The sequence below is a fragment of the Equus przewalskii genome, chromosome 8, assembly GCF_037783145.1.
Source record: "Equus przewalskii isolate Varuska chromosome 8, EquPr2, whole genome shotgun sequence".
NCBI lineage: Eukaryota > Metazoa > Chordata > Mammalia > Perissodactyla > Equidae > Equus > Equus przewalskii.
The window spans coordinates 61,067,870-61,082,077 of record NC_091838.1 but is presented as its reverse complement, the minus strand read 5'-3'; the positions used below and the strand labels follow the sequence as shown (position 1 = coordinate 61,082,077).

Here is a 14,208-nt window from a genome sequence, read left to right as displayed (position 1 = left end):
CAGGAAAAAAGATAAATCCTAATGCTAGCCTAAGTTCCTTAAGACTTCTGTTTACAATAAGGACAGCCCGTCCCAGCAATATGTAATCTGAAAGCATCCATTTCATATGAAGGAGTGTACACAAATTCAGATTAAGATACTATTACAACAAGGTAAAGCGCGTCTTAATCGAACCTGTGACCCAGCAGGTAGATTTATTCTGACAAGGTAATGAATGATATGGCTTGGGTGGGAGTGTCAGTTAAAACCAGTTGTCATCAGCTTGACGTGACAGACTACTAAAATGCCCCCCAGGACTCACCCTTTTCTCTGAGGCGGATATTTTTGTTTCTGGGCATGGTTCTGATTTGGGATGTTCCGAGTTGTTTTCTTTTTAGAAATGCAGATGTAGCCATTGTTTTAGAAAGCCTCCAAGTGGGTCACCCTGATTTATCCTTTTAGGACGGTTCCATAATGAAACGAGTTAGTTGCTTCCTGGAATGGGACCAATGCAAAGAACAATCCTAAACCCTAATTCACTGCAAACATTTCCTTGAATGCATGGCATTCATTGCTATTTGTTTAAACAAGGACACTGCAGTTATAGCCTAGGAAAGGAACTGGTAATCAGAATGTGTAATGTCAAAGCATCTTTCAAAAGAGGACCTGATCCTACATGATTTGTGTTCATTAAATTTGAACTGCCTTACATTGCGTCATTTTACGTATTTATAAGGTAGTATCCCTATATTAAGCAATTTTTAAAGATTGTGTGTTGGGGCCTCATTTTGGACATAGTGACCTGCTTTCTCTCAGGAAGCCAGCTAAATACACTAGTAGCCAAGCAATGCTTGTCCGGCTCTCTGTGCAGCTTGATTGTGGACACTGTGAAATTCCTCCTTCTTAGCCTCATCTCTAGGTTGAACCTCACTAATCAGCCATGCACCCATACTGTCAGCTCGGTTGATGCAGCTGGGCCTGGACAAGGGGATGTGCCAGAATCAGACCCCCAGCTCCATCATTCGCCAGAGGAATGTTCCTCAGTGGGAGAAGTATTTTCCATGAGCCACAGACTCCTCATCTGGAAACTTACAAATAAGAGAATCTCTATGCACCTCAGTTTCCTAATTTGTAAAATGGAGATGATAAAACCTATTTTGCAGAACTGCTGTGAGGATTAACTGAGAGAACTACGTGAAATTCTGGCAGACGGCGAGGACCCAATAAATTATATCTTTCGTTATTATTGCTTCGAATTGTTCTTTCAATTCCTAGTGATTCAGAATCACGTCCCCTTCTTTTCTTTCATAGCTCCTCATCTCAGTTTGTTCTCTCAACTCTACTCATTTATGACTCTAGAACTCTTCCATCTCTGCCTGCGCTTTACATACTTAAGCTTTCTTGCTTACTTTGACCCCTTCCCTCTCTGCAAGTTTCATAAACCATTTATACCATCTCCCCAGTGTGGAAGCAATCACACACCCAGGGAACTCAGATTCTATCTCTGAAAATACACCTGCATTGCATCCCACTGCAGTGATGGAACCCCACACTAAGTTGCTTGATTTTGTCATTTTAACTTGACTTTGTAGATACCTTAAGGCAGAAAATGTTTTTTTTATTCTTTTTTTTCCTTCCTTTCTTCTATCCTTTCTTTTCTTCTTTCCTTTTTTCTTTCTTTTGTTTTTTTTTGTCATTACTTTTTACAACAAGTTTTTATAATGTGGTTCATATACAATTTCACAGTAAGAAAATGATAGCACAGTTTCTAGTAAATGAAAGTGGAGGCAAAAAACAACTAAGGACATTACTTTTGAACTTTTGTAATGTTTTCAAAAGATAAATATTCTTTTGGAAATGATTTGGACTGTAAAAAGAGACGAACTTTTCTGTGAAAAAATTCTAAATTCTATAATTAAGAAAAACTATGCCTTTTGCTTTCTCACTCCTGCAGGAGCTACCTAAAATTGTGTGGAAGAAGACTGCCATCTTGATATAGCCGTTTGGTTTTGGAACTAAGCAACTGCAGCAGGCCAAGAAAGAAAAGAAGGACTTGGATAATATGTATGTCACATCTGGTTTTCTTATTAAAAATGCACCGCTCACCATCAGCACTCTTATAAGCCTATACAAGTCAAATTATGTATTTTGATTGCTTCTGGGTTTCTTTTATTAGTGTGTTGGCTGATTCTTTGGATTTTTTTTCTGTCTTCATTTCAGTTAATCAGTTTGTTATTTTTATCTTCCCAGAGAACTTAACTTCTCAATATGGAAGACTTTTGTTTTCCTGAAAATGCAGGGAACTTTCATGGTCCAAATTGCCAAATTCTCTGCTTAGTTCTGTTTTCTCCATAAGTGAAAATTCCCACAACCAACTGGCCATCTGATTAGTATATTGAGTTCCAAGAAACAAAGACCCCATTTCTCTTTGTGTCTGTTTTGCAAACCTTGCAACTAAGCAAGAATGAAATAAATATTTCAGGAGTTCTGTGTCAGTTGTTACCACTGATTTTAAAAGAATAAAAAAAGAACCCAACCGTGGGTTTCAGAATTGATGATTTTAATATATAAAAATCATTTTATTACGTAGTCATAAATATTTTATATACACTCAATGTTATAATCTGTTGAATAAAGAAAGATTCCTGCATCCATAGTGCTTCTCAAGAAAAAGGAGAAGAAAAGAGAAGGAAAAGAATTTTTTTACAGAAGAGTATCAGCTTATGAATGTAGGAGAAATGGCAGAATTGGAAAATAACTATCTTAACAATTAAGGCAATCATCAGTGGATAGTAAAACCATTGAGCACATTTTTGCTAGGAAACAATATTCTCATGGTCTCATAGTATCACCCCACAGATCACCTACTAATTACAAAGAAAGATTCTTTTACAGTGGAAAGGTCTGGTAGACATGGCCTCAACCAAGTGACCAAAGTGAGCATCGTCAATAATGGGATCACTGGCAGCATGTGCTCCCTAAGATGCTGTAATGGGAAATACACAACATTATTTATGCAGTATTCGTGGAAAAATATTTAATCTTAAAAATATTAAATATTAAATTTTTAAAATATTTAATCCTGAGGAAGGAATTGGACAGATTGTAAGTTGTTTTACCTGCCAACTTGCCAAGATTCTTGAAAATTTTCAGCTTCACAAAAGTTGGGAGATGAAAATATGGCAATCAAATGCGGTCCATAATCCTTGAATGGATCCTGAATCAGAAAAAAAACGGGGACAGCTGGGGAAATTTGAATATGGAATGTGTATATTAAATAATATTATTGTGTCTATTTAAAATTTGGGGGATGCAAGAGCGTGTGCTTATATGTAAGAATGTCCGTGTTTTTAGGTGACACATACTGAAGTGTCCTTGGGTAAGTGAAGTTCACGGTGTTCATAACTTGTTCAGATAATTCAGAAAAAATTGTGTGTGTAAATATATTTATTACATTATACTTATATAGAGAGAGAACAAATTGGCAAAATGTTAATAGGTAAATCTAGGTCAAGGATATATAGGTGTTTCTGTTTTTTTCAACTTTTCTGTGATTAGAATCAGCTAGAGGTGCCTATTTTTGTCAGGGATGATAGTGCAAGAAAGCCATCTTCCTGACAAGAAGAGCGAGCCGTTCCATACCTCACTGGCCGCTTCTCTGAGGAATGAACGAACAGCAGCTCATGCTCAGAAAATGACTCAGGGCCACATATAAGGGATCAGACTGCCAGCATTTCTTATTCATTTCTCTTCTCCAGAAGTGCTTGGAGAAGTCAAGTGGCAAAGGAATGGAGAAAATGGATCCTGAATCAGAAATAGAATTTTCTCCTACCAGTTCTGCAAAGACTAGAATATGGAGAGCCCTAACTTACCTGCCTCTAATAGCTTATAACAGATGACATAAAAATCAAGGCACTCCATTTTGCTCCAACTTTCCACCTCAGAATCTTCAGGGCCTTCACAAACAGGAGGGCAAATTTAATTTGTTTGCAAGTTGTTTACACTACTTTTTATTTTTTTGGAATTGCACAGCAAAGGATTAAATAAGGCCTTGACAGCATCTGTGCGCGTCCTATTAAGCATGCTGAGAGAACAGAGTCAGAGCAAATAACCTGGAACACGAATTTAAGGACAAGCAGGAAGGCTGCAGAATTGTTTCGAATTCTATAATGTGAATCAGAGAAATCTGTCGGCAGGTGCTTTGGCCTCGAGTACGTGTTTAACCAGCGAGCTGAATAGGAAGGATGTTTTCCAAAGCTTCATTAAAAAAAGGGAGTGAACAGCATAGATCCCTTTTGCAGAGAAAACCAGCTCTAACAGTTGTTCTTGGAGAAGAAAAGAGGAAAAGAGATTCGAGGGGTTAACAGATAAGGTCAAATTTAGGGGGGCCGGTGCTAAAGTTATGTTTCCCAAAAGGGCCACTGGATTCAGCTCAAGATATCCCGTTTTGATTTAACCTATAGCTTTTTTAGAACTTCAGAAAAATCTCACTCTGAATTCTTCTAGCCTCTGAGCATGTTGACGATCATACTTATATTCATGGTTCTCTCTTTGTTCGATAAATCTTACGTACAAAGATAAGACTTTTAACCGAGACATTTGTGTGAGTTAGTGATGGAGTGGGGGAAATGTGGGAAAAAAATGTGTGAAAACTAGTTTAATAAAAGAGCATGCCATTACTCTATATTCTTACTTCAATAGAAGGGGAATATTTCTCCCCGAAGCTGCCTAGGAATTTTCACAAATATATGTAAAAAAGCTATTTCACTCAGTGAAAAAAAAAAATCATCCAGACCTCGTGTCTTCCTATCATTTATAAAATAAATTACCTCTTACACTTCCCCAGAGGTAATTTTTTTAAGCAGTCCATTTTTATCCTGACTTGAGATTTTGGTGAGATTCATTTTTTTTCAGAGTAGTCTATAGCAAACATTAAACATATTGCAGAAGAATTTATTACAATCCCAGAAAATAATTCGTTTTAAACTTTTTATGTTATGAAGAACAGTGCAAATGACAAAATATTGGACATAGTAAAATAATCCTGATTTGGGTTCTTTGCTTTATTTTTTTTAATATAAAAGTTAATGTTCTTCTTAATCTACCTTGTTTATCTTAGTATCTGTTTCTGAATTCAAGCAGTTTTTAATAAAAAAAAATAAGGCTATTTAACTCTCCCACACAATATTTCTTATATCTGAATTGTCCTCTTAGGGCTCATATATTGATATTGGAATGCTGTTTTCCCATTTCCTTTCATGAGATTTTTTTCAAAAAGTTAGGTTCAGATATTCTAGAAGAATCTATGAGCAATTTCATTCTTAGTTGTAAAATGGTTTCGGAGGGGGGACATTTATATAAGACAGAGTGGTAGAGAACACATTTCGGTCATTTCACCACAGATGTCTGATCCTGTGTCTCTGAACTTCGTACTATCGGGAGGCGCCATCCCTCCTTTGCACAGTTTTTCACTTGATATTTCAGCAACACCTTCAGCAGAGAGATCAGCTTCCTGAATGAGGCAGAGACGGATTTTTAAATACTGAAATATCCTCTGTCAGAATGCCTTGTCACTCAGGGGGTACCTTCTAAGTTCCTGTTCCCTTGATTGACTTTCATAACAAACAGTCATTACGTTGTGAGACTATTTTGTATCAATATTGATTGCTAGTTTACTTTATCAAAAGTAAACTAAGGTTCATGGATGTGAAGTAATCACATATGAAATGATAGGATGAAGCTGTAAGCAAAGGATTCATGTCATGTGTAATTGGTGTGCAACATTCCTGGGTATTCTGAGCAAGGTTTTTATACACAGAGAACAAGTTTTGTACATTAACAGGTCAGTTCTGGGCAACATGTTAAAAGATCTTAAGAAACACAGAAGAGACCAATGGCAGCTACTTTCCCAAAGCACAGGACCAGTGCTAAACAAATTTAATTTAATTAATGTTATGTGGCACCCACAGGAGAGCTACGAGGTTCCATCAGTTTAACATTCAGATCAAAGTTACATTCAATTTTTCTTTAATCATCGAGATTCCATCTCTTGTTACAAAAAGTGCAACAATGTCTGATAATAATGATAAAGGTAATATTTAATATTTATTAAGTACTTTCTGTGTGGTAGGAACATGTGAAATGTTATCATTTATTTTCAGGAGCAAATAGGAGCACAACACATTGGAGGAAAGCAGACTTCAGATTCTTAAACACTTTTTCCTGTTTTACTTGTATATACACCCTTACAATTCATTGAAATCTTCTTAGCTTAGAATTACAGAGTGTCCACTAGTCCATTTTATTTAATTAGCTCATGGAGTCAGCTTCCTTTTCAATCCATAGGCATTTGACAGTATTGCAGAAAGTCTACTGGTCTTATAGTCTTCTTTCATATTGCAATAAACTGGGAAATGTTTTTGGTGCCAAGTGAATTAAAGTAAATCCTGAATTTTTCAATTATTTAAATATACTCATGCTGCTGGGAAAAAAAATACAGTAGAAATCAATAAAACACAATAATATAGCATCTCGGCTGTTTATGTTGTTCTTTGGGAGTATAATATTCTTAAGGGAGGGCAAATAAAAATTTTCAAACCATTAGAGTATCATTAGAATGAGTTTGCATTAAATGTTATAACGTAGGCTAATTCAACATGGCTACCCCAAAATAGAAAATAAAAAATAGTGTGTTTATGGTTATTTAAATGCCAACAATGCTTAGTTTGTACTTAAGGACAATTTTATTTACATGATTTTTTTCTTGCTTCATTATAAACAGATAATTCAACTACCCTACGGAAGAAAAACTTCTACTTTCTCTGCCCTGATCTTTGGGTTGTGGATTCTTCTTTGAGTGACCGTTGCCTGAGTGTGCTATATAAACATTATGCCAATGTTTCCTAAAGTGCCTGCATTCTTTGGAAAATTAGTCATTGGAATGTTATTAGGTATTTGACAGAAAAATAGACTGCTTGTCAATTAAGTTCAAAAACTAGCATTTAAACATAATTAAATGTTCTGGTTTAGATGTTGTGTTTGGTTGGTATCTTGTTTACTGTGGGACTTCTCTCAGTAGGAGTCTAGTTAAATTTCACTAATTTCAACAGAAAGGCATTTGAGATCTTTAACTAAGCCCCAATTTGATCACAAAGAAAGGGTCCCTGCTTCAGATGGCCAGGAAAATCTTATAACAATAGAGGAAGGGCTCTTCCAAAGTCAATGGCATTATGATCTGGAGAAGAGTTAACATCAGATTGTAGATATAGGTGTCTGCGTGTTTACGCCTACAGCTGAAAAGAGCAAAAAATATTTTCTTCTGATGAGATAATATGATAACAAACAAACAAAAACCCTCTTGCTCCATGGTTTATTAAGGAGCAGAGCACATTTTACGAACCAGTTCCCAGGCATACTTAAATAGCAGTTTTAGAAATAACTTCTTCTGTGTTGGCTCCGTGGCCGAGTGGTTAAGTTCGCGCGCTTCACAGCGGCGGCCCGGGGTTCGGATCCTGGGCATGGACGTGACACAACTTGTCAGGCCACGTTGAGGCGGTGTCCCACATGCCACAACTAGAAGGACCTGCAACTAAGATATACAACTATGTACAGGAGGGGTTTGGGGAAATAAAGCAGAAAAAAAAAGAAAAAGATTGGCAACAGTTGTTAGCCCAGGTGCCAGTCTTTAAAAAGAAAAAAAAAGAAATAACTTCTTCAAATATGACATGTAGGGACAAAATGGAAAATGTACATATACATATTAATATTATATTAAATATTATTATACATATTAATAACATTAATATGTATATAATACATTTATATGTATATAAGTAATAAATAAGTGATGTACATATTAATTAATTAATATAATATTAATAAATATTAATATACATATTAAAATAGTTCAACAATTGGAAAGTTCATAAAATGTTCCAACAGCAACTTTATGATTGATGAGTATCAAGAAAATATTTTTTGAGGTAAAAATTTGATCCCTGATTCCTTTCTGATAATAGTTATCTCTGTCAATAAGTATTGACATTCCTCACTACGAAAAATTTGTCTCTGCTCAGTAGATGAAATTGGAGTGATCTTAGTTAATAGTAAGGAGATACAGCAGAATTTTTCCGACTTGTACCTATATGGGAATTAAGAAACAAGCAGTACTTTTAAAATATATTGTGAAAAATGGCACTCATCTATCCAGGAACTGTCCCCATGTCTTCCTACCCGTTGAAGCATCCCTCCCTTGATCAGTTGTTATGTTGGCTGTCGATGACTGTGACTTTGAAACCAAAGACAATGAGAGTCAAGACTAACATGTGCGCTTTAACCTTTTGGTTAAAGTGCAAATTTTCTGATGAAAAGGGAAAGTGTTTACTCATGATCAAAGAACAAAGTTAGTATCAGTCCTGAGAGACTTGGGCACAGAGTAGGTTTGGTTTTGATAAGAGTGAGTTGAACTAATGTCTGAAACAGTAAAGTCAGATCATAGCAAGAGACCTGGGTACCAGGCAGTACTAAAACATGAACATAAAAGAGCACGGGATGACGAAGTAGAAAGAACAAGGAAAAATCCAAACTGCGTGTGGAATAACCAGCTGCCTTGAGTAATTATGCCCCAGGTCTTTTACTGCGATGTAACAAACTCCTAAAACTCTTCGTGACACTAGTCAGTTCCTCCTCCATCTCTCACCCTTCCATTCTTCACTCCATAAAGGTAGAATCTCAAGCTCCCGTGATTTTATATCCAAATACATAACAACTTTTTTTCCCATACCATCTTTAAACTTTCATTCTTGCCAGAGATAATGCTGATTTTCTAAACTGCTTGATTGCATTATTTTTCTATAAATTGTGAAAATTTTCCTTTCAGATTTGAACTGATGAGCCTTAAAGTGGAGAGGTTTGCATATTCCAGATCACATTATGTGAATACCACATTTTTTCCAATCACATAGGCCAGCAAGGTATATATGATATGATATATTTATATACGTCATATACATTGTATATATAGTCATGCATCACCTAACGACGGGGATACATTCCGAGAAACGACTTGTTAGGCAATTTTGTTGCTGTGCAAACATCATAGAGTATACTTACACAAACCAAATGGTACAGCCTGCTACACCCCTAGGCTATGTGGTACTAATCTTATGGGACCACGGTCGTATATGTGGCCCATTGTGGAATGAAACGTCGTTATGTGGCACATGACCGTACATAAATAAATTTTAAATAATGGGAAAGGACCAAGCATCAGACATCACTGTCACCCTTAAAAGCGACAATATTGCTGTTTCTGTGAGAAGCAATCGGAGGTAAAATCACTGTTTGTGATTCAGCAACAGCAACCTATTCTTGTTTAAACTGTACTTATAAGAGGAATCTTCAAACCCTGCCAAGATATCATTGCTGTGCATGGGGAACGAAGCAGGATAAGAGCTTAAATCAACAGTTTTCAAACATGTTTAGCAAAGAGATATTTTTCCAAAGCAAAAATCTATAACAGACCCCCAATGTCTGAAAGCACTTTTTCTATTTGTAGGGTCAAATTTATAAGAATTATTTTATCGCAAAGTCATTTAAAATAAAGAGGTCATTCTGATAAACAAAAATTCTGAAAATGAGTGTCACAGATGATAGTCAAATAAGTTTCCTCATTCAATTTATTGATACATTCTGTCTTACTTCTACAGAATTGAGCAAATCCTAATTCAGGTATACAAGTAGTTGCAATGGCAACAGCTTTTAAACAGCTTTGTAGGATAGCAGAATAAACCTTCCTCTGAGGTTTGCACAAAGATAAGTTTATCTGGCTGCACAGATCAGTGTGGCAGTAATATCATCAACATGTTAAAATATTTGTACCCTTTTTATTACGTCTTAAGACAGTTAAAATATTCTTAATGAAGTTCAGACTAACATTTTTGGAAGACTGCAAAGGATTTCTTGAGAGTCAATAGTGGGGTACATTGGAACGTTCTGGCTTGGAGGCTCCTAAGAAGGGTTATTCAGAAATATTTTATTGAGAATAAGAAGAAACAACAAAATTATTTTATAGTCACTCCTTGTAGAGCTTTCTTAAGTAGTTCTGTCATCAACATTACCAATTTTCTCCTCTAATCATCTAGATGCAGCTAAATCATTGTGGTTCAGACTTACAGCTGACGGATACTGGAAAAATTTAACTCTTACAACTATGATTATCACGGTGGCTTAGAATGCCAGTTGTCCATGGCAAAGTAAAGATGGTCAATGGGGCTAATAAAAAGTACTAGGCTTTAGGGCTAAAGTGGAGAGGAGAAGAGGAGGAAGCACAATCAAAAAGAGGAGATGAGCTCATAGATACTGACAAATAAAAATGGCAAGTAATAGGATATATTAGAGTATATGAGGAAGCCATTTTGTGTAAACCTAATTCGGCCTGACCTTGTCTTTCCAAAAGGGCGTGACTGAGGCCGTTGAGCATGCGTTGTATATCTGCTTTAGATATTCCCTATGGCAAGAGCAAAGGCCCTTGAGATAAAGGTGCAACTTCCCTCCCCGTCCCAACTTTGGCATTTCTTTAAGGATTAAGCATCTTTCCTTAGGCTAGAAACTGATTGCTGCACTCACCTGTGACCACCCAGCTCGAGGCAATAGGCTTGCCTCCTGCTACGCCCTCCGAGAAAGTAGACCCACTACCTGCTGTGTCCATCAAGCACTGTGCTGACAGGGCAATCTTGGGACTATTGTGGGAGGGACATTTCAATCATATGTGAAACGTCCTGTATGGGGGTATATAACCACTCTGTATACCTCACTTCTTTGGTGCCCTTTCTTCCTTCGGGAAGAAACCCCGTGGGCCATGGTCCTCAGATTTCAGCTCAGAATAAACTCACCCAAATTTTCATTTATAGATTGGTTATGGACTATTTTCTTTGACAATACAATAACACAAAGAAAATAAGGATGGTGTTACCAAGCTAAAACCTACTCACACTTTCAGGACTTGACTTAGATGTGACTAAGTCTGAGATGCCTATGTCGATCCCTTAAAACTGGATTCGGTGCTCTCAGCCTAGTAGTGGGGTGAACAGAGATCAGTTGTAAGGTATTCATTTTTTTTTTCAAATATTCTCTTCCTCGTTCCAAGTATGCACGTATGCTGGGGCACCTCCTGCCTCCTCCTGTCATACACTTACACTTTGCCATATCTGACTCTGGAGAATAATATTTGTGAGGCCAGAAGTCAAAGCAATCACGTGTACCAGGACCTAACTCAGTGCTTACCACATAGTTAGTCCCCACTAAACATTGATGGAATGAATGAACAGAGGAGGGAAAGACAGTTCTTCATTACTACATAGAAGGAAAGAGGACGATTGAGAAAGGTTAGGGTTATTAAACAGGGTGAGCAACTTCGGATAGGGAAAGAGTGAAAATAAAGCATCTGAATATATATTGGCAAAGTTAATTTTTCCATGGACTTTGATGTTTATTTTTGTCCCATCTGAAGACAAATGCTGTGACCAGCTTAGATTTCCTCAGCCTAGCAAGGGGTGAGGCTAGATCACTTCTGGAGTGATTCATCATCAGATATCGTTCTCAGAGGAGGAAGTGGTGATGTTGATGATAAAGTAGAAGGCATTTCCCCCCAAGGAGAGATGTTGGAAGGAGGGCCCTGCAGTCCTGGAAGTGCTGTTTTTCATTGAGATGCAAAGTTGAGATCTTAATCTCTTGGAACGTTGTTGGTTCCCTGGACTGCTCAGCAAGAGACAGCCAATACAAATAATGATATATAGTACCTTGTATTGGAATAGTTTTTCTCAGCTCTTACAGCACTGTCATATTCATCACCTGAGGAGATCTTCAGAGGAGGTTTGTAAAGCAGATAGAATAGGGGATTTGACAATGGGAGAACTAAAGCTCAGAAATAAAATCTAAGCCTGTGTGGCTAAAAAGTGGAGAATTGGGGATGAGAACCTGATGCTTTCCATCCAGATTCTGTGTGACTGAAGTTTTATAAATTCAGTGCTGAAATAGTTGCTTGTGTGCAAAATCTCCCAATATACCTTCTTGGATTTGGGTAAAGGACAAGCATATAAAAGGCTTTTCTGTCCTTTTATTTGGGTAACTATGGAGAGGAAACCAAGCCAAAAAAAAAAAAAAAGCAATCTTTAAGTTGAACCTACTTATATGCTCCTAAAGATGCATCTGGGAAAACGCATCACTCATTGTCCTAGTTAAGCTGGTGTGACCCTGAATGAGCAATTACAGAGTTACATTTTGAAGGAAGGTGCAGTGTTGCATCTTAATGCCTGATGAAGTGTGTGTATTGTGCACAGCACCTTTATTCCAAAGCACTTAATAAGTGCTTTCCCATTCATCCATTCCTTTGCCCTTGAGAAAAAAAAAAATTCTCCCTCAAATCCATTTGAATAATGATAGATGTTGATTTCCTGAACTCTCATCAGATGTTTCAAGGTTCTTTTAAAAGCTCAGAAGTAGAGACATCTGTCCACCATCAACTCTCATAATCCAAAAATCTTTCTAAATGACCTGAAACAGAAGTTGTGCGTGTTTCCAGGTCCCAGATCTCTTCCCTGTTATGTCTGAATATATCTCTAGCACTCCATTTTACCTCTCAGAGTATGCTGAAAAACTGACCTTTCTGGATCTGGGCATATAAAGAATCAGAAAACATTTTTTCCTGGTGTTCCTGATAGGAAGAAGAAAGCAGGCTCAGCCAGGATATATTCTGCACCCAAGGATGTGGACAGAAATGAGCCATAGAAAGCCTTGGATGGTGGCAGTTATACATGGCAGGTGGCGATGGAACAGAGATTTGTCAGAAAGAGATGTAGTTCCCACAACAGGAAAAAGCATTTCCAACTCCTCCTGCAGGTCGAAGAAACAATGACCACTTCTAGTCAGTGGTCCCCCATGAGTGGGCTCTGTATCTTAAAGGGGAAACCTTCAAATTCAAATTCATATTTAGACTATAGATGAAATTTTAAAATGTGCATATCTTTAAGCCCCAAATGAATGGCAATACTTTTGGAATTTTGCATAGTTTTATGTACTTCTTTTTTTTTTTTACTCCCAAAAGGATGGATACTTTTGGAATACTTTATTTAAAAAATAAATTTATCTAATAAATCCTAGACCTATCTTAGGTTTTAGTGGTTACAATGTCGCTCAGTCCATGGTTGTAAAGAGTATTACTATCCTCATGTAGAAAACTCATAATTTTTTAGATATTATCCCTTCACTCAAAAGGTTTGTGAACCACTGATATGGCGAAAAGCAAGATCTACCAGCTCATCTTGCAAATAGGACAAGAGCCCAGAACTCCTGATGCAGTGTTAGGTTCGCTCTACACCACTAGTGGTACTGAGCTGCTAAAATGTAGAGGTGGTAAAGAAAATCTAGATTGCACTTAATTGTATTTTAAAAATGCACATATAAACCATGGTTTATATTAAAACTATTTTTTAAAAAACGAGTTTCATTCTCAAAAAGTAGACTCCTTTGGCAGTGATTTAGACACTTTTCAAACTGTGCTGAGGACAAGAGAAAAGGGGAAAATGAGTATAATAAAGAGAAGAGAAGAGAAACATCTGTTCCACCCCACGCCTCCAGTTGGGACTGGTTAATTGATTGTAGGTTTATGCCAGAATCTCCTTCTCTCTATGGTTTTTGAATAGACCATATTTTGGGTAAAAGGAGAGCTTGTGTGAGATTTGGAAGGCAGAAGTAAAACAGAACTGTTACTCTCAGAAGTTTATGCCCTCAGACCTGGTGATGGGCAGACGCGGGGGTGCTGGATAGGAATCAGCCAGTCCTTGCTCCTCTCCACTCTCAGTCCAGCGCATCTTCCTGACTGATGGTTCTGCTGACAAATAGTGGCCTCAGCTGATGGCATCAGGTAATTGGTTTCAGACCCCAAAAGGTCGTAGTTATACAGCAGAAACTGCTCCCCCGGAGGCTGCAGTGCCCATAGACGTCTCCATTTTCCTCTTCATGCTGGTCCCATGTTGACAGCCAGATGCGTTTGGTTTCTTAGATTTCCCTGCAAGTGCCAAAGAGTTCTTCAAGTAGAGTGTCTAATGACTATTTCTCTGCTTCTCTAACACCTCCCTTCTGGGTCTTTATAGAGGCTTTGTTTTCTTGACTGAATTCTGGCTGATAGGGAGTCTAAAACTAAAACAGAAGAATAAACATAAAGTGGATGAG

At 37.3% G+C, this 14,208-nt stretch overlaps 1 long non-coding RNA gene across 1 annotated transcript in view; it reads left to right on the top strand.

Annotated features, from left to right (window-relative positions):
- Window positions 1–7,008, top strand: part of LOC139085109 (uncharacterized) — a 57,023-nt gene extending 50,015 nt beyond the window's left edge. The window contains exons 2-3 of the long non-coding RNA XR_011543156.1: window positions 1,934–2,043; window positions 6,761–7,008. This is a non-coding gene — a long non-coding RNA (uncharacterized lncRNA). The remainder of the gene's footprint in view (window positions 1–1,933; window positions 2,044–6,760) is intronic.
- The last annotated feature ends 7,200 nt before the right edge of the window (window positions 7,009–14,208 follow it).